The sequence below is a fragment of the Pseudophryne corroboree genome, chromosome 1 (genome assembly GCF_028390025.1).
Source record: "Pseudophryne corroboree isolate aPseCor3 chromosome 1, aPseCor3.hap2, whole genome shotgun sequence".
Taxonomy (NCBI): domain Eukaryota; kingdom Metazoa; phylum Chordata; class Amphibia; order Anura; family Myobatrachidae; genus Pseudophryne; species Pseudophryne corroboree.
In genome coordinates, this window is record NC_086444.1 from 1,148,106,183 (window position 1) to 1,148,128,803 (window position 22,621).

Below are 22,621 nucleotides of genomic sequence, written 5' to 3' on the forward strand. Positions count from 1 at the left end.
AAGCTTAGTACATCTGGCCCAAGGTGCCTTACACATCAGTGACGTGCGGTGAGGTCCGGGCCTGGGAAGGCACTGCAGCTAAACACACCCCCCCCCCCCCCGAAAAAAAAAAAAGTGCAGACCCCCTACACCACTAAAACCAGCACCAGGCAGAACCAGCCAGGGGGGATAATGCCATAGCAGGGGAGACACTCAGTGTGGGGTCCCCCTGCCATGTCATTAAACACCCCCCAAACCAGTCAGCCCAGGGCTGGAATTCCTCGGAAAGTGGGGCCCCCAAAAAATCTAAATGGGGTCCCCCCTCCCGAGCAACAACCAGCACTGGGCTGATAGCCCAGTGCTATGCCCCGCACCCCTGGTGGCGGTGGGTGCGGGGTTCATTGTATGCTAATACTGTTCTTTACAGGTGGCCTACAGATCCCAGCAAGCCTGCCCCAGCATGCTGGCACTTGGAGAACCACAAGTGCCAGCATGCCCGGACATAAAGGGCCCGCTGGCACCTGTAGTCCACCTGCAAAGAATAGTAATATTGTTCTTTACAGGTGGCCTACAGGTCCCAGCAAGCCTGCCCCAGCATGCTGGCACTTGGAGAACCACAAGTGCCAGCATGCCCGGACATAAAGGGCCAGCTGGCACCTGTAGTCCACCTGTAAAGAAAATATTGGAAAAAAAACAAGACACATTCTTTAAAAAATCCTGTATCTTCACCTGGGGCGGCGGCCTTTAAGCTCTTTTGCATGGCCGCCGCCTTCCCAGGGCTTCCGGCGTCTTCACCTGGGGGGGCGCCACCTCCCCAGGGCTTCTGGGGTCTTCCTCCGGCGTCTTCACCTGGTGTGCGGCGGCTGCTAAGCTCTTTTGCATAGCCGCCGCACATCCAGGACTTCCACGACGTCTTCACCTGGGAGGCGGCGGCCTTTAAGCTCTTTTGCATGGCCGCCGCCTTCCCAGGACTTCCAGCATCTTCACTTGGTGGGCGGCGGCTGCTAAGCTCTTTTGCATAGCCGCCGCCCATTCAGGACTTCCACGGAGTCTTCAGGAGCTCTTCTCCGCTCCTCCTCCGCCGTCGGACTGACAGCCGCTGCCTCGCGCTGACTTATATAAGTCAGCGGGAGGGGGCGGGGCGATGACGCGGCGAGCCATGATTGGCTCGCGGCGGCCATCTTGAATTTCAAAAATGACGCTGAGGCGCCATTTTTGAAATGGGTACCGCTTCCGCTGCCAAACTCTGCACAAGAGGTCTGAATGCCGCGTCCCGCCGCCGCTACCGCCGCTCGCCTCTCTGCCGCCAGCACCTCCGCCGCCCGGCCCGCCGCATCCCGCATCTCCGCCGCCCGCACCTCCGCAGTTACCAACGCCCACACAGTGATTGACAGCGGATCCAGTGACAGATCCGCTGGCCAATCACTGTGCCTTCACTCACAGGGACGTGCTTTCATAGGTTGAAAGCACGTCCCTGTAGGAAAGCGGCACCACTAATGGTGCCGCTTTCCCATGTTATTTCAATGGGCTTTTCCTGCCCATTGCTAGGCCCCGCCCGCGCCCACCCCCCGCTCCCCATACCTTTCCTAATCACTACGGGAGGCACGACGATCGGTGCCTCCCAAACTGATTTTCACACACATTAATGATAGGTAAAATAATAAAGAAGATACTTATGTGTCATAAGTATCTTCTTTGTATTATTTTACTCATTAATCACAGGGGAGGCACTGCCTCCCCTGCCTCCCCTGACTGCACGTCCCTGTTACACATTATGCCAACCTTTATTAATGCCCTTATACACATAATGTCACTTACACAACACATATGCCACACATTATTAATGCCCTTATACACATAATGACACACATTGGCCCTCATTCCGAGTTGTTCGCTCGTTGCCGAGTTTCGCTATATTACGATTAGTCGCTTACTGCGCATGCGCAAGGGTCGCAAAGCGCATGCGCTTAGTTATTTTACTCAGAAGTTAGGTATTTTACTCACGGCATAACGAGGATTTTTCATCGTTCTGGTGATCGGAGTGTGATTGACAGGAAGTGGGTGTTTCTGGGCGGAAACTGGCCGTTTTATGGGAGTGTGCGAAAAAACGCTGGCGTTTCTGGGAATAACGCGGGAGTGTCTGAAGAAACGGAGGAGTGTCTGGGCGAACGCTGGGTGTGTTTGTGACGTCAAACCAGGAACGAAACTGACTGAACTGATCGCAATGGCTGAGTAAGTCTGGAGCTACTCAGAAACTGCTAAGAAATTTCTATTCGCAAATCTGCTAATCTTTAGTTCGCTATTCTGCTAAGCTAAGATACACTCCCAGAGGGTGGCGGCCTAGCGTGTGCAATGCTGCTAAAAGCAGCTAGCGAGCGAACAACTCGGAATGGGGGCCATAGTGCCTCTTACACATATGCTGCACATTATTAATGCATTTATACATGACACACATAGTGCCTCTTACACATATGCCGCACATTATTAATGCCCTTATACACATAATGACACACATAGTGCCTCTTACACATATGCTGCACATTATTAATGCATTTATACATGACACACATAGTGCCTCTTACACATATGCCGCACATTATTAATGCCCTTATACACATAATGACACACATAGTGCCTCTTACACATATGCTGCACATTATTAATGCATTTATACACATAATGACACACATAGTGCCTCTTACACATATGCCGCACATTATTAATGCCCTTAAACACATAATGACACACATAGTGCCTCTTACACATATGCCGCACATTATTAATGCATTTATACACATAATGACACACATAGTGCCTCTTACACATATGCTGCACATTATTAATACATTTATACATGACACACATAGTGCCTCTTACACATATGCCGCACATTATTAATGCCCTTATACACATAATGACACACATAGTGCCTCTTACACATATGTCGCACATTATTAATGCCCTTATACACATAATGACACACATAGTGCCTCTTACACATATGTCACACATTATTAATGCCCTTATACACATAATGACACACATAGTGTCTCTTACACATATGCCGCACATTATTAATGAATTTATACATGACACACATAGTGCCTCTTACACATATGCCGCACATTATTAATGCCCTTATACACATAATGACACACATAGTGCCTCTTACACATATGCTGCACATTATTAATGCATTTATACACATAATGACACACATAGTGCCTCTTACACATATGCCGCACATTATTAATGCCTTTAGACACACATAGTGCCTCTTACACATATGCCGCACATTATTAATGCCCTTATACACATAATGACACACATAGTGCCTCTTACACATATGCTGCACATTATTAATGCATTTATACACATAATGACACACATAGTGCCTCTTACACATATGCCGCACATTATTAATGCCTTTAGACACACATAGTGCCTCTTACACATATGCCGCACATTATTAATGCATTTATACACATAATGACACACATAGTGCCTCTTACACATATGCTGCACATTATTAATACATTTATACATGACACACATAGTGCCTCTTACACATATGCCGCACATTATTAATGCCCTTATACACATAATGACACACATAGTGCCTCTTACACATATGTCGCACATTATTAATGCCCTTATACACATAATGACAAACATAGTGCCTCTTACACATATGCCACACATTATTAATGCCCTTATACACATAATGACACACATAGTGCCTCTTACACATATGTCGCACATTATTAATGCCCTTATACACATAATGACACACATAGTGCCTCTTACACATATGTCGCACATTATTAATGCCCTTATACACATGACACACATAGTGCCTCTTACACATATGTCACACATTATTAATGCCCTTATACACATAATGACACACATAGTGCCTCTTACACATATGCCACACATTATTAATGCATGTATACACATGACACACATAATGCCCCACCCCACCTGTACACAGCACTCACATAGCCGCTTACACTGTGATGTATGTCTCTGCTTGGATACAGATGTGTCCTCATAAACCTTGCCTCAATGCGCCAATCAGCAGGAGATGCCTGGGGTGAGTAAGCTGGCAGCTCTGCTAACAACGGGCGCCTTTTTTGATGAAAATGCATCTTATTTGCATTGCTATGTGGCTAAGATGCACAAGCAGCTTCTGCTGCTTAAAATGATATGCATCATGCCTATATTCTGTGTGTGACTGTGGCTGTATCTGCATACAAAATGCTACACACAGAATATAGGCATGCCGCATATTGTTTTAATCAGCAGAAGCAGCTTGTGCCCCTAGGTATACCAAATTCCCTAGGCATTTGCCTAGGTTGCTAATGCCTAGGACCGGCTCTGGTGAAGAGTGACCCGTTTAACAGCATGCCCTGCTACAGTTTTGCTAGTTGGCCATTCTAAAACTTGTAGGGCATGCTGGGATGTGTAGTTCAACAACAGCTGGAGGGACAACAGTTCCTTACCCCTGGGTCACCGAGGTACTAATTAGTCTCCTGTGCTTTAGCATGGGTGACCTTAAAACCTGGGCTTTTAGGGTGCCTTGGGGAGCGAGTTTGGGAAACCCTGCTTTACAGAATGATCTCGGCACTGGCGAATGTCATTTACCCTCTATAGCACATAGGGGTTCACTACGATATGCCGGCGGTCGGGCTCCCGGCGACCAGCATACCGGCGCCGGGAGCCCGATCGCCGGCTTACCGACAGTGTGGCGAGCGCAAATGAGCCCCTTGCGGGCTCGCTACGCTTGCCACGCTACGGGCACGGTGGCGCGCTATGCGCGCCACACTATTTTATTCTCCCTCCAGGGGGGTCATGGACCCCCACAAGGGAGAATAAGTGTCGGTATGCCGGCTGTCGGGATCCCGGCGCCGGTATACTGTGCGACCACCCGCGCATAGATGTGAGCTGTGTGCACTGCCCCAGTATTTGTGCAACTTGTATTATGATGGACAATACAACAATTCGCTGACTGTAATATATAATACTTTCTACCCAACAGTGAAAGTCCCTCTGTCCCTGCAGACAGAACATGCAATGTGCTCCAAACCACAGACTGTACTGCAGGGCAGAAATAGCAGAATAATAAGATACAACAATGTGGATGGCACATGGAATACCCAGAGCAATTTAGAGTGGCTTATTAGATAGATAGACATAGACTTGAACTCTGTAATTCCCCTGCATGCATCTTTATACTAGACTGTACTTGCTCAGCCAGATATCTCAACACAGAGAGAGGAACATTACTACATTAATCCTTATGATACGTTGATTGTTCCTGTGTCAGATCACCAAACAGAAGCTAAATAAGAACAAAAACTTATTTACACACAACCAGATTCTAGCAATTATCTTCTAGAAGGTGCTAGATAATTGATAAGTAGAATCTGATTGATTGCTATTGGCAACATCACTTTTCTTTTGTAAACCCGCACTTTAGTAAATATAGACCTAGTACTGCATCAAGCTCATGAATGAAACCACACTGCATGCAATGCAATCTGCAGCTATCACATGCAACTAGTTACAGTGGGTACAATGGCATAGTAAAGATATGTGAAGGAGTGGATGGTCTTCAGTTTGCCGGCTGTATACCCGCGCCGGAATCTCGACAGCCAGCATACCGACACCTTTTCTCCCTCTTAGGGGTCCACGACCCCCCCTGGAGGGAGAACAGATAGCGTGCGTAGCGCGCCACCGTGCCCGCAGCGTGGAAAGCGCAGTGAGCCCACAAGGGGCTCATTTACGCTCGCCCAGCTGTCGGTATGCCGGCGGTCGGGATTCCGGCGCCGGTATGCTGTGCACTGGGACCCCGACAGCCGGCATACCATACTACACCTTTAGCAGTATTTGTGTGGTACTTACTAGGGTGCACCCATTACAATAGACCCCTGCATGGCCCAGACCCCTCTCCCCAGTGCCCCCCTTCAGTACAGTACCTGTCTGTGTATGGCTGCAGCTCTGCAGGCAGGCAGGGGTAACAGGGTGGCAGCTCCTCTTCCTCAGCCTGGACCCCAGCTGCTCCAATGTCCTCACTTACACACCACTCTCATCATGACTAGTGCAGCACGCAGGAAGAAGACACCCAGTACTAGTAGTACCGAGAGTGAGAGTGCAGAGCTAGCAGCAGCACCTCCTTCCTCCAGCCTGTCCCATCCCTGCACATGGGACCTCCTCCTCCTCTCCAACTAGTAACGCTGGCCCTGTCTGTCACCTTACTCAGGCTGCTACCTGTATGTGCATGTGCATGTCTCCCTCTGTACAGTTCTCACTTTCCTTTACCAGCTGCATTTACCAGTGTTTCCTTCCTGCCTCACGTTCTTTCTTCTCTGTCTCAGCTTCTTCCCTCAGCTGTGAGGGTGATGTGTCTGCAGCGCTCACCTCCAGTGTCAGTGATTTTGCTGGTAGTTGTACCCAGGATATGGTCTGGTTTGCTTCTTAGATGAAACTGAGGAACTTTTGTCATTACTCAGAGACTGAAGCAGATAATCACACAACCAGCTCAGCGAAATGATGCATGGAAATGTAACCCGGTCCAATTGTTGTTACTATACAGTATATGCATAATATAAAATGTATATAAATAAGTGTATATGGCAGCATTGTTATTCACCGTTATTAATTAGTAGAAAAGTGATGATAATTTTAATAAATAATGTTGGAGGGTTGGAGAAGTTTCTGGAGCCCTGCGCGGAGAAAAGGGAACCACGCGCTGGGCAAGGGAAACTGGTGAGCGAGAGCGAGGTTTTTCCACGAGCCGCAGGAGGAGAGGATATAAGAGGACCAGCAGGCGGCGGGTGGGAGAGACGTTGGAGACGTTGGTGCTGGCGAGAGGAAGGAGCGAGGAGGGAGAAGGAATGACACCGAGGACGGAGGAGTAAGATCCGATGCCCAGTACCGCACAGCCCCATCAGTGTAAAGGAGAAGGAGGGGACGGCACCACAGCAGCGCTGACAAGGGACAGACGGCGGCGCTGAGAACGGAGACGGAGCTGTCAGAATCTGTACTACACAGCGCCAGTGCTGCCGGACAGAAGGTGCGAGCGGTGCAGGTGACTGGGAGCAGAGCCGTCTTAATAGCAGTGTAGGCCCCTGGGCACAGCAATGCACTGGGGCCCCTACGCAGCCATCAGCGGTAGGGGTGGGGGGTGCTATCAGCGGCAGTTTTGATGTCCCGCGGTGGGTAGGGGGTTCTATCTTTCGCTCAGCATGTAGGACCTGGAGAAATAATTTCTGCTAATTACTCCTTTACTGCACAAATGGGATGGGAAGGAGAACCCTAAACTGTAGAAGGGGACACTGAGCTGAATGAAGGGACCCTGGTACATGACTTCCAGGGTGGTAGGGGGTGTTTAATACACAGGGGAGTGGTGGATAGTGGAGTGGGCTTAATATTCATCATTTTCCTGGGGTCAGGGCAGCTTGCTTTACTGCAGATATCTCCAGTTCCTGGAAATATATTTCTTAGCTTTAATGTAATGTAAAAAATAAACTAGAGAGTCCCACCTTTCAGGAGGTATTGGGGACTTGGGGATCAGACTTCAGGAGCCAGAGCAATCCACCAACAAAACATAAGACTGCATATTAAGCGTGTGGAGCTGGAGCAGGGACCTGCTGCTTGAAGGCTGATATCTCTGGTTCTGGGCATAGTAGAGACAAGCTGCCAGAGTCCACTGAAAGGGAAGAGTCCCAGCTTTTGGAGTACACCCTCATAAAAACTCTAAGTCAGACAGAACCCAAGATATCTGGCTGGGAAGAACAATTAACAGGCTTGGATGGGGACCACTGCTTTGAAGTCAGATATCTCTGGTTCCCCAGGGCAGATTTTAAAAAATCTGGTACCCCTGGAAAGAGGGGACCCTCAGCTATCAGTCTAGGACCCTTTTACTCCTGGGGCCCTTGGGCAAGAGCCCATTGAGCCCATACGAAAAGACGGCCCTGACTGGGAGGAGAGAGGAGGCGGGCGGCCGCGGCATTGAGGACGGTGATGCTGGAGAACGAGCAGTGACTCTGGGGACCACGGCGCTGAAGCCGCGGTGTGGTAAGAGCCAGTAGTGGGTTGCTGCTGAAGAAAGGCGCCCTCACCCATTAGTATCGCAGAGGAAGAGGCGGCCAGGGACACAGGCTCTACTGGAGGTCAATTAGACAGCTGCTGACGAGCGAGTAAATTGCTCGGTTACACACTGTTAGAGAAGTAGGAAGTACGGTAGATCCTCTTAACTGCATATCAGTGTGTGACGCATCATCTTATTCCCTCCTCCCACACTGTCAGGAACAGTCTTTGATAAATGAAAAAAGGAGGGGGGTATTCCATAACTTGTCTGCTGGAGAGTCGGGGGAGCATCAGAAAAGCATAGCGCTCACTTTGGGCTGATAAGTAAAAAGGCACACAAGTTTAAACTCCCTGCAGAACTTTTTATACTGTTACAATAGGAGGGAGATACTAATACCCCTTTTCCGCTAGCTCAAAAAACACGGGTAAATGCACGGGGGCGCGCATTTACCCGTGTTTTTTGCTAGTGGAAAAGGGTAAACCCGGATCAAGTGATCCGGGAATCCTACCCTGGTAGCTAGCCGGGTTGAACACGTGTTCAACCCGGCTAGCTGTCTAGTGTGAACGGGAGCCGTGTCGAGGTGACACGGCTCCCGTTCACAGTGCATAGGGAAGGCGGCGCTGGGAGATCATGTGATCTCCCTGCGCCGCCCCTGCCGTGTCACTAGAAGCGTCACCAACCCGGCATTTGCCGGGTTGTGACTGCTAATGGGAAAGGGACCGAGCACGGGTCGCAGCAGAGGGCAGCTCCCGTGTCAGGCTCCCGGCTGCGACCCGTGCTCGTTAGTGGAAAAGGGGTATTAGTTGCAATTTCAAATGAGCCAGTGACTTATAAATAACCACATAAAAGCTCTGTATTCGGAGGCAATTTAATTGGGCAAGGAGAGCGTTATTGAAAGGAAAGGTTAAAGGCTTTGCTATTACTCCTATAGAACTTTATATTGATCAAAGGTTCAGCCACGTCATCCACGTCAGCATAAGGAAGGACTATAAAGCTCATAAAGTTGTATAGAGATAAACTTACATTATATTCAGTTTAATCAAAATCTTGAACGAACAGGGAGGATAAGGACACCACCTTGAAGTACTATACAAGAACTAGCTTCAGGCTATTAAAAGGAGCACCACTAACAATTTGTGACTCAAACTTATTAATATACCACACTCTTTTAAAACACGGATATAGAAACGAGAAATAAATCCATCCTAACAGCCCGAAAGGCTCTAGAAATATTAGGAGTGTGAATAACAAACATTCTTTCAGCATAGTGATAAACTGAACTTTGGCCCTCATTCCGAGTTGTTCGCTCGCAAGGCGATTATAGCAGAGTTACACACGCTAAGCCGCCGCCTACTGGGAGTGAATCTAAACATCTTAAATGTGCGACCGATGTATTCGCAATATTGCGATCAAAACCGAGTTAGCAGTTTCTGAGTAACTCCAGACTTACTCTGCCTGTGCGATCAATTCAGTGCTTTTCGGTCCCGGCTGACGTCATAAACACACCCAGCGTTCGCCCAAGCACTCCCACCGTTTCTCCAGACACGCCTGCGTTTTTTCCGGAAACGGTAGCGTTTCCAGCCACACGCCCCTAAAACGCCGTACATCCGCCCAGTAACACCCATTTCCTGTCAATCACAATGCGTTCTCCGGAGCGACGAAAAAGCCGTGAGTAAAATTACTTTCTTCTTAGTAAAGTTACTTGACGCATGCGCAGTGCGAACATTACGCATGCGCACTAAGAGAATTCTCACTGCGATGCGATGAAAAATACCGAGCGAACAACTCGGAATGAGGGCCTTTGTGACATCCTCTCTATCTCAATTGAGAGGAAGTATAATTACTACAAAACTAAAGTAACTTTGCATATGCATGGGTTCTGAAAAGTGCACTAATATTTATTGTATAGTACATTGAGAGTACCCGGGTCACTCTGGCACAAAGGTGCCTCTTTTTAGAAAAACTTTTTGTATATTGCATGCAAGACATTTGTAAAGGTGGGATAAAGGGATAAAGTGCTAGTGCTAGTATAAATTAGTGTGTGTTACTAATGTGCGGTTAATTATTTGATGTATCTGTTATGATATTAATACATTAAAGTGCTTGAAGTGTTATACTTACCGTATTTGTTGGGTCCGTTTGGAGGAAACCATCCAAAGACGCTGGAAGACAGAAGAAACAGGTACTCAACTACATATATTTGTATATTTCATATTACCCTGAAAGAGACACCACCACCAACCATATATTAGGTTTAAGCAGAGTAGGGCTTACTCAAGCGAGCCTTACAATAGACATACCATCTAATTTACAAGTAGCTTGAGTGGAGGCACGGCTGTTGAGTAATCATCCCTTGGCACTATCGGTGGTCAACCCCAATTTAGTGTTGAAGGGAGGGTTACAGAAAGAAATGGTGGCACCATACTAGGGGTGTGGTATTGGGTTGAGGGCATATGCTGAAAGCCATGATATAATACAGGAGAAGGGGCGCAGCTATAGTTGGTGCAAGGGGTGACATTGCTATGAGGCCCTGAGGCATAGGGATCCCCATACACAGGTCATAAAGTTCTCTACCAAGGTCACAGAATTGTCTGCAAAGCATTTGGGTCAGACCTAAATATAGGGTGACGTTCCATTCTCATTGAATAGTATGTGTAATGGTAAAGGGGGCCTGTAAAATGGCATAATCTGAACTGGGGGCCTAATTCAGCTTGAGTCGTAGTTTTGCGGAAAATCGCAAACTACAATTCTTTTCTTTAACATGTGGGGGGCCGCCCAGCACAGGGCAAGGCCGCCTCGCATGCCGGGTCATACCCCCCTGCTAACATGCGAGCGCATCGCTGTCACATGATTAAGGTAGCCCCGTGCCTACGCAGCTAGGTCGGGGAGCGGCCATCTTTTGGGCTGCATTGGCTGTGTGTGACATCACGCAGCCGCCACGGCCCACCCATCCAATGGTCCGGACATGCCTACGTTGTCCGGACCGTGCCCCTAAAATGGAGCATCAACGCCCACAAAACGCTGCATCGACGCCCTGTCCCCGCCTCCCCAGGTGCTGGTACGCAGCACCCACAAAACCAACAGGTTCTCACTCATCTGAAAATGACTTCTGTAATCTTTATGTCACTTGTGTGAAATTGATACTTATTCACTTTGAGATTTTTCAGATTACTGCTGCCTTTGTTTTGAAAGTTTTAAAACATTGTATTGTTTTTATGGAAAATAAATGAAAAATTCTAAATATTTCTTACATTCTAATTGGATGATCTACCTGGTGGATACTGAAATAATTTGATAAATAATAAATTGAAAAGGGAATCGGTTCACTCCATTCCCACTAGCACCCTCTCAAGACACAGGCTGCTACTTGTATGTGCATTTCTCCATCTGTATTGTTCTATCTCTCTCTCTATATATATATATATCTATATTCTGTGTGTGTATCTATCTATCTATCTATCTATCTATCTATCTATCTATCTATCTATCTATCTATCATACTTGTCTACTCTCCCGGTAGTTTCTCGGGTAGTCCCCTGCAGCCCCGGAAGAGTGGGCACCCCTCCCGCATTCTGCCCACTTCAGAGGGAAGTGGGCAGAATGGGTAACTAAATATGGCAAAATCGCAGACCTGGCAGAGGGGGCGGGGCTTAATAACACGATTATATGCAAATTGTGTAATTGAAGCTCATACACAAATACCGACCAATTGCGGTATTTTCACATGTAGTGGGTGGGGCCTAATGATGCCATTGTCTCAGTCCCACCCCCATCGCTGCGCACCTGCTTCTCCTCTCCGTGTATCTCCCGGAGAGGAGAAAAGAAATGTAGGTAAGTATGATATATATATATATATATATATATATATATAAACAAAACAATAACCAATTGCGCTTGGTATAACTTTAAAACACTCAGATTTTAGTATTTCCAGTAGCTGTTCTTCCACGGTGTGAATTCTTATAACTGGTATCACCTGCAAGTATACCCTCACACCAGAGAACACACCCGAACAAAAAGACGTCCAGAATGGCCTAAATTAGATATGATACCAATTTGTTTTTATTAAAAAAATAAAAATAAATATAGAATTCCATAAATTCATATGAACATTTTTTTTTACAAATAAAAGGTTCCATACATTCATATAAACATTCTTAAAAGAAATACATCCAGATACAGTCAATAGGTTTTCTGTTCAAGCCTTTAAAGAACACCCTCACCCTTATAGGTGTATATTCTGTAGGGTGTACTGATGAACTAGATAAGAGACCGTAACTGATTCGACCCAACGCATTTCGTCAGAACGGCTTCATCAGGGGTTTCTGTATGGTATCACAAAAAAAGGAACAAAGGCCTTCATAGATATAAAACATCCATAGTCCATATATATAGGACCAACTTTTAATAGAGATGGATAATTCACCCAGAATGGTTGTAGGATGGTAAAACCAAGCATAAACGCATACGCCTTTAAGGGTATTCAGCTAGTTAATGAACCTGATTGCAGACTCTTTTCAGTTTGTATGCCGGGTCTGTTAAATTTGAACCTGCAGCCACCAGGAAAGAGACACAAGTAATAGCCAAATCAAATATTTTTATTAATATTATTTTTATTATTATGTTCCCGGTCTCAGGAGCACTGTCTATCTACTTTGTTATACTTTATTTCTTTCATTTTCTGTAGACACATTACAGGCAGTTCTCCTTTTTGTGGCATATAGTCCTTATTAGTATGTTGGATATTTCCCTTATGTTAACATTATTAGCATCTGTGTTTTATCAAATTTTTCCCATACAGTCTATCTTACTATTTCATATATCAACTTCAAGGACCTATTAAGGTTCGATGTATACTGCCTGTACTGTGCTTTAGGTGCAGGGTACTGTATTTTCTCTTTTTCTATCGTTTCGCAGCGCACTACAATTCCCGTTAAGCTCTGCGGCAATGACGGAGCCCAGGTTGTCATGGCTCCGGGTGGCCGCTTGATGATGACGTCACTTGATAGCGCCGAATGGCGGCTCCGTTTGGCGCTTGCTGCATGCACACAAGGGGTTTCTACACTATAAAGGTATGTTTTATACTGTTATTCACTGTTGTACACCTTGACAAAGGGGCATGTGAGACCCAAAACGTCGGACTTTCTATGTGTTGTTTAAATACAAGATATTGACTTCAAGACGCCGAGTGCCGCTCTCTCTTCCTTTTTATGTGAAAATTCCTCATTGGGATGGCACCGGTGCCCGTTTAGCTTATTTATGGGAGTGCCTATTCACCTGCTTTTTGTTTTTATATATATATATATATATATATATATATATAGGAGGGCTAGGGTTTAGTAAATAGATCCCAAAGTTCCAACCAATCAGCTTCCTAACTGCCATGTTACAGGCTGTGTTTGAAAAATGTCAGGAGCTGATTGGCTGGTACTTTATCACACTTTGCACTGGCGTATCTATAATGGGTGCAGTGTGTGCGGTGCACATGGGACCCTGGGTCCAGAGGGGGCCCACACCGCACACACTGCACCCATTTCTTTTATACTTACCTATCCGGCGTCCATCGGCGACTGTGTGTGGGTCCCCTCCTCTCCTGTAGCCGTCACCACCGCTGCTAACGCACTGAGCGCTAGAGACTCTGGCATAGTGCCAGAGTCTACAGCGCATGCGCAGGACTCCGGAAAAATGGCGTGGCGGCCATTTTTCGGAGTCCAGTGCATGCACATTCAGTGGCGGTGACGCCTACAGGAGAGGACGGGTCCCACACATGGAGTCTGCACACGGGTCCCCTCCTCTCTAGAAACACAGCTGCACTTTGGAGTCTATTTACTAACCCTTGGATGGAGATAAAGTGGACAGAGATAAAGTACCATCCAATCAGCTCCTAACTGTCATTTTTCAAACACAGCCTGTAACGTGCCGCTTGGAGCTTATTGGCTGGTACTTTATCTGTGACAGGGACTGATGTGAATGGCCAAATATTCTCTGTAAAAGCACTACGGAATAGGTGTGCGCTATATAAATAACTGGTAATAAATAATATGAATTGGTGCACTGCCATGTGGCATAATACGGACTAGGGGCACTACAATATGGCATAATATGAACTAAAGGCCTTAGTAATGAGGCAAAGCAGGAAGTACTATAGCAGCACGATCCGTGCTACTATAATACATCTCTCCCACAGCCTGTAACATGGCAATTAGGAGCTGATTGGCTAGTACTTTATCTCCGTCCACTTTATCTCTTTTGACAAAGCTAAATATTTGTCTTACTTAAAACCCTTTAAGAGGTCTAAGAACACTGTACGCTATTGACGTATGGAATACCGTAAGGGTACGCACGTTGCGTAATGATCGCTTAGCCGTAGTCGAGACGCTCAAGCGTCACGTTCGCTCACGGCCAAGAGATCACAGGCAGGCACGCTATGGGCTGCCGACTAGATAAAGCCAAATATTTATCCTATTTAACACACTATACAGAGGTTAAGAAACACTGTACGCAACCGGCGCACGAGGTACCGTAAGGGTACGCTCTTAGCGTAGCGGACGCTGTATCGGGAGCGAGCCGCTCGAGCGACACAAACGCTCGCGAGAATACGCTGTTGGTATCGGGCACCCTATAGGTGAGCGACTACCGTAATGCTACGCTATCAGCGTAGCGGACGCTCGAGACCACGAGGAGATCACGAGCGGCACAGACGCTCACAAGATAACAATCAGTAGACCTTGAATGTAACACACAGAAATGATATTCTTATACTGTAAACCCTTTTGTAGTGATAAGGTGAAAATCCAACACAGTGTAAGCTGGTTTACACTAAAGCTGTTTGAGCGATAGAGACGCTCCTATTACCCACTGCAATATAATGAACACACAATACCGGTCTAAGGGTCTAACGCCTTTTAAGGAAATGAATGAACGTTCAAAAGAATAATACAATACAAGTCATACACTACCAATATAACATAGACTACCTAACCAGATAACTACACAGGAAATACAATATCAGTACAATAACTATATAAGAGAAACGAGAGAGAAAGAGAAGAGAGAGAGAGATATGGCTCACAATAACAAGAAAGACAATATGATTGCGGAGAAAAACTTACGCACAAGGGGAACGATCGCATGCGCCTCGATATCCAGCTCCCGATTATCAGCAATGAGAACCGTTGAAGAGAGTGAGCTGGATATGGTCGGCTTGTCTATTTATGCCCCACACACAATACAATTCAATGGTCCCTACAATCTCATTGTTCATTGGACACAGGAATTCGTCTTCGTATTATAACAAAAGGTCATAGGTTGATTCATACAGGTGGGCTGTGACTATTTCCAACAGCTCAGGTGGGTGGGAAACTAGGTTTCCCGCCGCATGGATAAGTAAGTGCAAATAATAGTAAATGGACATAAACTTCTTATGTCCATAACTATTCGCACGAGCGATTAATTCGCTTCAAACCAACACCGGAATATTGCTAATTAAATACTCTTCCGATGGATACTAAACACCACTGTATAATCCTTGTCTGACCCTTTGTATCAGACAAAGAGGGATCTCTCTGTCCATGAACATGCTACATTAACTAAACTTTCAGAATCTATCAAAGGGACCATGATCTACAAAATACATTATATGGTTAAAATATGTAACGATTGAGTCGCACGCTACGCACACATAAACTCTACCGTAAATGCACATCCCGTGCGCCTGCGGGTGCACGTAACAGCGGGTATGCGCACGCACGGGAGAGCGTACGCATGCGCAGAGCGGACATGTATGAGGTGCAAATATGGCAGTGTGCATAGTGATATTTTTCTGACTTTGACACTTTCCAAGGATTAGTACATTCCCACAAAAGAGTAAAAAGTGTTCATATTATTTGTATGAACCAACAATAAATTAAACATGAAAGAAAAAACTCCCATGGTTTCTTTCTGCGACAGCTGGTGTTGGTGGTGCTCCCCATGTTTAACTAGAGAACTGTTCAAGCAAAATGGTTCCTGCAGGTCATATGCGGAGGGGGTTCTTGGACTGCACACCCTAATTTTAAATATAAGTAAAGGTGCTACCATGCTGAGACTTGAAGTTCCACACAGAAAAAAAATAAGATTTTACTTACCGGTAAATCTATTTCTCGTAGTCCGTAGTGGATGCTGGGAACTCCGAAAGGACCATGGGGAATAGCGGCTCTGCAGGAGACTGGGCACAACTAAAGAAAGCTTTTAGGTCACCTGGTGTGCACTGGCTCCTCCCACTATGACCCTCCTCCAAGCCTCAGTTAGGACACTGTGCCCGGACGAGCTGACATAATAAGGAAGGATTTTGAATCCCGGGTAAGACTCCTACCAGCCACACCAATCACACCGTATAACTCGTGATACTATACCCAGTTTAACAGTATGAAAACAACTGAGCCTCTCAACAGATGGCTCAACAATAACCCTTTAGTTAACAATAACTATGTACAATTATTGCAGACAATCCGCACTTGGGATGGGCGCCCAGCATCCACTACGGACTACGAGAAATAGATTTACCGGTGAGTAAAATCTTATTTTCTCTGACATCCTAGTGGATGCTGGGAACTCCGAAAGGACCATGGGGATTATACCAAAGCTCCCAAACGGGCGGGAGAGTGCGGATGACTCTGCAGCACCGAATGAGAGAACTCAAGGTCCTCCTCAGCCAGGGTATCAAATTTGTAGAATTTTGCAAACGTGTTTGCCCCTGACCAAGTAGCAGCTCGGCAAAGTTGTAAAGCCGAGACCCCTCGGGCAGCCGCCCAAGATGAGCCCACCTTCCTTGTGGAATGGGCTTTTACTGATTTAGGATGCGGCAGTCCAGCCGCAGAATGCGCCAGCTGAATTGTGCTACAAATCCAGCGAGCAATAGTCTGCTTAGAAGCAGGAGCACCCAGTTTGTTGGGTGCATACAGGATAAATAGCGAGTCAGTTTTCCTGACTCTAGCCGTCCTGGAAACATAAATTTTCAAAGCCCTGACTACGTCCAGTAACTTAGAATCCTCCAAGTCCCTAGTAGCCGCAGGCACCACAATAGGTTGGTTCAAGGGAAAAGCTGATACCACCTTAGGGAGAAACTGGGGACGAGTCCTCAATTCCGCCCTATCCATATGGAAAATCAGATAAGGGCTTTTACATGACAAAGCTGCCAATTCTGACACACGCCTTGCTGAAGCCAAGGCCAATAACATGACCACTTTCCACGTGAGATATTTTAGATCCACGGTTTTAAGTGGCTCAAACCAATGCGATTTTAAGAAACTCAACACCCAAGGTGCCACTGGAGGCACAAACGGGGGCTGAATATGCAGCACTCCTTTCACAAATGTCTGAACTTCAGGTAGTGAAGCTAGTTCTTTCTGGAAGAAAATCGACAGAGCCGAGATCTGTACCTTAATGGAGCCTAATTTCAGGCCCATAGTCACTCCTGCTTGTAGGAAATGCAGAAATCAACCTAGTTGAAATTCCTCTGTTGGGGCCTTTTTGGCCTCACACCAAGCAACATATTTCCGCCATATGCGGTGATAATGCTTTGCAGTTACATCTTTCCTGGCTTTAATCAGCGTAGGAATGACTTCCTCCGGAATGCCCTTTTCCTTCAGGATCCAGCGTTCAACCGCCATGCCGTCAAACGCAGCCGCGGTAAGTCTTGGAACAGACAGGGCCCCTGCTGCAGCAGGTCCTGTCTGAGCAGCAGAGGCCATGGGTCCTCTGAGATCATCTCTTGAAGTTCCGGGTACCACGCTCGTCTTGGCCAATCCGGAACCACGAGTATTGTTCTTACTCCTCGTTTTCCTATTATTCTCAGTACCCTTGGTATGAGAGGCAGAGGAGGGAACACATAAACTGACTGGTACACCCACGGTGTCACTAGAGCATCCACAGCTATCGCCTGAGGGTCCCTTGACCTGGCGCAATATCTCTCTAGTTTTTTGTTTAGGCGGGACGCCATCATGTCCACCTGTGGCCGTTCCCATCGATTTACAATCAGCGTGAAGACTTCTGGATGAAGTCCCCACTCTCCCGGGTGGAGGTCGTGCCTGCTGAGAAAGTCTGCTTCCCAGTTGTCCACTCCCGGAATGAACACTGCTGACAGTGCTAGTACGTGATTTTCCGCCCATCGGAGAATCCTTGTGGCTTCTGCCATTGCCATCCTGCTTCTTGTGCCGCCCTGTCGATTTACATGGGCGACTGCCGTGATGTTGTCTGACTGGATCAGTACCGGCTGGTGTAGAAGCAGGGATTTTGCCTGACTTAGGGCATTGTAAATGGCCCTTAGTTCCAGAATATTTATGTGTAGGGAAGTCTCCTGACTTGACCATAGTCCTTGGAAGTTTCTTCCCTGTGTGACTGCCCCCCAGCCTCGAAGGCTGGCATCCGTGGTCACCAGGACCCAGTCCTGTATGCCGAATCTGCGGCCCTCTAGAAGATGAGCACTCTGCAGCCACCACAGCAGAGACACCCTGGTTCTTGGAGACAGGGTTATTAGGCGATGCATCTGAAGATGCGATCCGGACCATTGGTCCAACAGGTCCCACTGAAAGATTCTGGCATGGAACCTGCCGAAAGGAATTGCTTCGCAAGAAGCCACCGTCTTTCCCAGGACCCGCGTGTAGTGATGCACCGATACCTGTTTTGGTTTCAGGAGGTCTCTGACTAGAGATGACAGCTCCTTGGCTTTCTCCTCCGGGAGAAACACTTTTTTCTGGACTGTATCCAGAATCATACCCAGGAACAGTAGACGTGTCGTCGGAACCAGCTGTGATTTTGGAATATTCAGAATCCAACCGTGCTGGTGTAGCACCTCCTGAGATAGTGCTACTCCCACCAACAATTGCTCCTTGGACCTCGCCTTTATTAGGAGATCGTCCAAGTACGGGATAATTAAAACTCCCTTTCTTCGAAGGAGTATCATCATTTCCGCCATTACCTTGGTAAACACCCTCGGTGCCGTGGAGAGTCCAAACGGCAGCGTCTGGAATTGGTAATGGCAATCCTGTACCACAAATCTGAGGTACTCCTAGTGAGGATAGTAAATGGGGACATGCAGGTAAGCATCCTTGATGTCCAGGGATACCATGTAATCCCCCTTGTCCAGGCTTGCAATAACCGCCCTGAGCGATTCCATCTTGAACTTGAATTTTTTTATGTATGTGTTCAAGGATTTCAAATTTAAAATGGGTCTCACCGAACCGTCCGGTTTCGGTACCACAAACAGTGTGGAATAGTAACCCCGTCCTTGTTGAAGTAGGGGCACCTTGATTATCACCTGCTGGGAATACAGCTTGTGAATTGCCGCTAGCACAGCCTCCCTGTCTGAAGGAGTAATCGGCAAGGCAGATTTTAGGAACCGGTGGGGTGGACACGCCTCGAATTCCAGTTTGTACCCTTGAGATACTATTTGCAGGATCCAGGGATCCACCTGTGAGCGAGCCCACTGATCGCTGAAATTTTTGAGGCGGCCCCCCACCGTACCTGGCTCCGCCTGTGGAGCCCCACCGTCATGCGGCGGACTTGGAAGAAGCGGGGGAGGACTTTTGCTCCTGGGAACCTGCTGTTTGTTGCAGCCTTTTTCCCCTACCTCTGCCTCTGGACAGAAAGGACCCACCTTTTCCACGCCTGTTTTTCTGAGTCCGAAAGGACTGTACCTGATAAAACGGCGCCTTTTTAGGCTGTGAGGGAACATGGGGTAAAAATGCTGACTTCCCAGCAGTTGCTGTGGAAACTAGGTCCGAGAGACCATCCCCAAATAACTCCTCACCCTTATAAGGCAAAACTTCCATGTGCCTTTTTGAATCTGCATCCCCTGTCCACTGGCGAGTCCATAAGCCTCTCCTAGCAGAAATGGACAATGCACTTATTCTAGATGCCAGCCGGCAAATCTCCCTCTGTGCATCTCTCATGTATAAGACTGAGTCTTTTATATGCTCTATGGTTAGCAGAATAGTGTCCCTGTCTAGGGTGTCAATATTTTCTGACAGGGAATCTGACCACGCAGCGGCAGCACTGCACATCCATGCTGACGCAATAGCTGGTCTAAGTATAATGCCTGAGTGTGTATATACAGACTTCAGGATCGCCTCCTGCTTTCTATCAGCAGGTTCCTTGAGGGCGGCCGTATCCGGAGACGGTAGTGCCACCTTTTTAGACAAACGTGTGAGCGCTTTATCCACCCTAGGGGGTGTCTCCCAACGTGACCTATCCTCTGGCGGGAAAGGGAACGCCATTAGTAACTTCTTAGAGATTACCAATCTTTTATCAGGGAAAGCCCACGCTTCTTCACACACTTCATTTAATTCTTCTGATGGGGGAAAAACTACGGGTAGTTTTTTCTCCCCAAACATAATACCCTTTTTAGTGGTACCTGGGTTTATATCAGAAATTTGTAACACCTCTTTCATTGCTTCAATCATGCAACGAATGGCCTTAGTGGACATTAGACTAGACTCATCGTCGTCGACACTGGTGTCAGTATCCGTGTCGACATCCGCGTCTGCCATCTGAGGTAGCGGGCGTTTTAGAGCCCCCGATGGCCTTTGAGACGCCTGGACAGGCACGAGCTGAGAAGCCGGCTGTCCCGCATTTGGCATGTCGTCAAATTTTTTGTGTAAGGAGTCGACACGTGCACGCAATTCCTTCCATAAGTCCATCCACTCAGGTGTCTGCCCCGCAGGGGGTGACATCCCTTCTATAGGCATCTGCTCCGCCTCCACATCATTATCCTCATCAAACATGTCGACACAGCCGTACCAACACACCGCACACACACAGGGAATGCTCTAACAGAGGACAGGACCCACAAAAGCCCTTTGGGGAGACAGAGTGAGAGTATGCCAGCACACACCAGAGCGCTATATAATGCAGGGACTAACTGAATTATGTCCCCTATAGCTGCTGTTATATATACTGCGCCTAAATTTAGTGCCCCCCCCCTCTCTTTTTTACCCTTTTCTGTAGTGTAGACTGCAGGGGAGAGCCAGGGAGCTTCCTTCCAGCGGAGCTGTGAGGGAGAAATGGCGCCAGTGTGCTGAAGGAGATAGCTCCGCCCCTTTTTCGCGGACTTTTCTCCCGCTTTTTTATGGATTCTGGCAGGGGTAATTATCACATATATAGCCTCTGGGGCTATATATTGTGGTATTTTTGCCAGCCAAGGTGTTTTTATTGCTGCTCAGGGCGCCCCCCCCTAGCGTCCTGCACCCTCAGTGACCGGAGTGTGAAGTGTGTATGAGGAGCAATGGCTGTGCACTACCTTGGTGAAGACTGATGTCTTCTGCCGCCGATTTTCCGGACCTCTTCTTGCTTCTGGCTCTGTAAGGGGGACGGTGGCGCGGCTCCGGGACCGAACACCAAGGCCAGTTCCATGCGGTCGATCCCTCTGGAGCTAATGGTGTCCAGTAGCCTAAGAAGCCCAAGCTAGCTGCAAGCAGGTAGGTTCGCTTCTTCTCCCCTTAGTCCCTCGTTGCAGTGAGCCTGTTGCCAGCAGGTCTCACTGTAAAATAAAAAACCTAATTATATACTTTCTTTTTAGAAGCTCAGGAGAGCCCCTAGTGTGCATCCAACCTCGGCCGGGCACAAAATCTAACTGAGGCTTGGAGGAGGGTCATAGTGGGAGGAGCCAGTGCACACCAGGTGACCTAAAAGCTTTCTTTAGTTGTGCCCAGTCTCCTGCGGAGCCGCTATTCCCCATGGTCCTTTCGGAGTTCCCAGCATCCACTAGGACGTCAGAGAAAAGAGAAAATGCAGAAACCTTGAACCTTAAGGGGGGTACTCACGGAGCGATATTCTAAGCAATCTGACTAGATTGCTTAGAATATCGGCAGGATCGCTCCGTGTGTAGCCCCTTCGGCGATAGCGATGCGCGGCCCCGCACATCGCTATCGCCGCTGCTAGATTGGCCTGCATGCAGGCCAATCTAGCGGGTCGCTCACTTCACCCGCTGGGTGAAGTGAGCGGCCCCCCCGTCTCCCCCCGCACGCTCAGCACAGATCGCGCTGTGCTGAGCGGCAGGAGAGATGTGTGCTGAGCGGTTCGCTCAGCACGCATCTCTCCTTGATCGGCCCGTGAGTACTGGGCTTTAGTGTTAAGGCCCATACTCACAGAGAGATTTCTGCAAGAGATGTGTTCTGAGCAATTTATCACGGGAGATGTCCCTTGAACATCCCGGTGTCTAGATCTCCCATACACACGTGAGATCTGTGTTGAGCAATCTGTGCTGAGCAATCTGTGCTGAGCAATCTGTGCTAAACAAAAAAAAAAACTATTTAAATAGTGGGTTGGTATTATAGTGAGGGGGGTGGGGAGAGTGTGTCTTTTTCTAAACAAAAAAAAGACCTTTTTAAATAGTGGGTTGGTATTATAGGGGAGGGGCAGGGGCGGAACTGTGGGAGGCAGTGGAGTCGGCTGCCGCCGGGCTCCTGGCCACAAGGGGGCGCATCTCCTCCACTGTCTCCCGCAGCCTGAGGACTGCGCTGCTATTGCAGATGGAGGAGCTGTGTCAATGACACGGAAGCTGCCTCCTGT

The 22,621-nt window shown here is 47.6% G+C and overlaps 1 protein-coding gene across 1 annotated transcript in view; it reads right to left on the bottom strand.

Annotated features, from left to right (window-relative positions):
* Positions 1-6,165, bottom strand: part of SH3BP2 (SH3 domain binding protein 2) — a 137,366-nt gene extending 131,201 nt beyond the window's left edge. The window contains exon 1 of the mRNA XM_063924554.1: positions 5,961-6,165. The gene's annotated coding sequence lies outside the window, so the exon portion shown is untranslated. The remainder of the gene's footprint in view (positions 1-5,960) is intronic.
* Between the last annotated feature and the right edge of the window lie 16,456 nt (positions 6,166-22,621).